Source organism: Onychomys torridus, chromosome 10 (genome assembly GCF_903995425.1).
Source record: "Onychomys torridus chromosome 10, mOncTor1.1, whole genome shotgun sequence".
Classification (NCBI taxonomy): domain Eukaryota; kingdom Metazoa; phylum Chordata; class Mammalia; order Rodentia; family Cricetidae; genus Onychomys; species Onychomys torridus.
This window is the reverse complement of record NC_050452.1, coordinates 16459359-16462740: the sequence shown is the minus strand read 5'-3', so window position 1 is coordinate 16462740 and position 3382 is coordinate 16459359.

Below are 3382 nucleotides of genomic sequence, written 5' to 3'. Positions count from 1 at the left end.
ATTCACTTCTAAGAAAACATGGCACAGATGACAAACGCCAGTGTTTAGAACACATAGAATTCACATTGTGTCTCTTCAAATAGTTCAGAATGCTTCCCTTCTATGAAACAAATATAATGTGTATTTTACACTAGTCTGCAAATCAAGTGTTGTTATTTAGTATAAGATTAAGAAAGCCAGACAACCAACTTTTGCATTTGCCAACCAGATACTCAGAAGACTGAAAAAAGAATTTGCATAGTTTGCCTTGCAGAATGAAGTGTGTGTGTGTGTGTGTGTGTGTGTGTGTGTGTGTGTGTGTGTGTGTGGTGTCTTTTGTTCACACCTGTCCCAGTGCTATATCTCTGACAGTTAATTCTGGTCACATTCCCTGCATACTGTGCTTTCCTGCTACAAAATATGTCTATCTATAGCAACCTGCTTCCTCCTCACCTGTAGTCTATGTACTTCAAAGGATACTTCTGAAACAGGATGACTCTGCTGATTTTTTCTAACTACTCAACTATCACCCTTTATTATGGAGCCTTTTTTACACCTTTTGGTACCTTACTTTGTGAGTTAGTTCCACACAATCTAGATTTGAATTATTCATATGGTAGAATGTCTATATTTAAATAAAAGGAGACATTGATTTGTGCTATTAGGAATATATTTCATCAACTTAGGCAATAATAGAGTTATGAATTTAGTTTTATTCCCTATAATTTAGTTAAAGAAATTTCATTGGTATGGAAACCCCATAAATGCTCTGTTCAAGCCTGAAAATTATCATTCATTGGCATGATGGATTTCATTGAATATGAAATATTGTTAAATTATAAACTGTTATAATTATCTAATTATCCTATCACATATCCTATTCGAATATCTCAAAACTGCATCATTGAATTGCTGGTGTTCATATGTAATAGATGTTGGAAAATATGCAAATAGATTTTCTGAATGTTTAAGAAGCAAAGATAATTCACATCATAGAGATATGCAAATATCTCTTTCTACAGAACAGCCTGTGCCCATTTCTTCTTTCCCATCATTTAACCTTTACAAGAGAGAGAGGAGAATGTGCCAGAAATTCAGGCACAGGAGTTTTGGGGATGTCGCTATTTCACAGTTTGCTCATCTTTTTGGCTCCTTCTAGCTTTTTTTTTCCTCACTGCTAATGAACACTGGGCATTGCTGTTGGCGTCTTTGGGATGAAAGCCATCTGGTAAAGTGCTGTTTTCGTTAGGAGAAGTGTTAGCCTGGTCTATCCCATGAGCAGTGACAGCAGAGCCAAGCTGTGTGCTGAGTCAATGAAAAATCACTGAGTTGTTTTGTCTGGGGTGGAGAGGAGGGCATGCTCACCTCTAGCAGCTGACAAACTGAATTTAGTCCTCATGCAAAGCAAGTTCATTTCTCACAAATGGGGCCCAACCTGGTGTCTACTAACCAGTTCCTTTGTAAAAATGGCAGTGGCCATTCAGCAGGCTCAGGTCTTGGTGGATTTGCATTTCTAGGAAGTTCACAGAATTCTATTCAGCTCTCCTTTGTTCTTAGAAATAACATGACTTGGTATGGAAAAGAGCTCCAAGGGAGAATTGCTTCCAAAATAAAATCCCCATGAAAAATGATTACGTGCTTTTAATTACACAACACACTTTTTAGAAAGATAAGTCTAATCCTCATGTAAGCATTTAAAACTAGTTTTGAAATGTAAATTTTTTCCATCCTTGAATATTCTGTATTCTATCAAAAACAGAAAGGGAACCACTAACACAGCTACAAGACAAATTCTTAATTTCTTTTAATTAAAATATAGATTCAACACAAATTAAACACAGAAAATATATACATTTAAGAATTCAACTTACAGTGGCTATATTCTAATGGAAACTTTCCTTCTCTTGTATGTTTGCCCCTCAACTTCCTGATAGCAACTTTGTCAGGTAATTTTCACTATTTCTTCATATTTTTGTTCTGATTTCAACACAAAATCTTACAGTCCCACCTGTTGTCAGTATAAATTTTATGCTTCTGTCTTCCCAATAGGAAGGATGCATGTTAGCATTTCACAACTACTTGAGACAAACACTCACTTCACTTCCTCAACAAGAGACTTAAGTTTTATCCTTTTACTTGTTGTTGTACAAATGTTAATATCTGAACATTTTCTTACAACTGTTCCAAATAGTATGTCATAATGTCTTTCCTTTTACCATATTTAAGAAATGAGTGCATCAAAGTTATTACATAAATTATTTGGTTGAGATTTCCTTACCTCTTCATATATCCTGTGTCATCAGTTCAACAGCATCCACAGTCACCACCTGACCATCTGTGGCACACATGCCTATGAGAACATGATTTTGCCTGATTCACAAACTTCTAGTTTTGTTTGTATATCCCAAAGAAGATGGCTTCTTGCTCCATCTGTGCAAAAAAATGTTAATTTTATATTGTTTCTACCAAATTTAGTATATTCTGCCCAGGCTCACACATATACATTATATGACTTCTAATAAATAGTCTTGGATTATGTCTTATTTAACTTCCTCTTATTCCTTTTCTTGATATACTTCTGTTACTTAAACATCTAATTTCCTATTTTCACTCTTCAATTTGCCCTCTGGCCAGCTCTTCTATTTTCTAATTTGATGAGACTCCCCTTTAACGTTTTTTCTCTCTCAAGATTGAATCTTTGCTTTCATACAGTTTTTATTATACATTTATGCTTTGTACTGTAGGTTTTCTTTTCATTTTTATTTTAATGTGATTTATCTCATGCATGAAATATTACATCTTGCCTATGGCTTAATTTTTTTTTTCTTTTTGAATAATTGTGGTATTACCTGTTCACTTTGGGATGCTTTTTATAATTTTGGGGGAGTTGTTTGTGTTTTGTTGTTGTTGTTGTTATTGTTGTTTGGAGTTTTTGTTTGGTTGTTTTTTTTTTCTTTTGTTTTAGACACCATATCTGTATTAGAAGAGTTTTCCTATTTACTGATTGGTCTTTGACAGTAATGGGAAAATTATTCAGAAGGATACTGAGACGTGTCCGTGTAGTTATGTACCCTGTCTGGTTGTTCAGAGCTGGCTGTCACTATCCCATGATTAGGCAACAACTAAGTTTCGGTGAAACAAAACAAGTACCCTCAGTTTCTAATATTTGGGGAAGGTGTTTTTACGGCATTTCGTTACTCCAGACTAGATATGTCTACCGTCTTCCCTGGTGACGATAGCGTTGTATTCCATCTTTGTGGAAGACAAGCAGCAAAAGCAGTCAGTCATCACAGTTGAATCTCTTTTGTGCTTCTGGACACAAGACCAGGGTGCTGTACTTCAAATTCACACACACACGGGAAAAAAAATCCAGGCAAATATTTGTCACTGAAGGGGAAAGAAG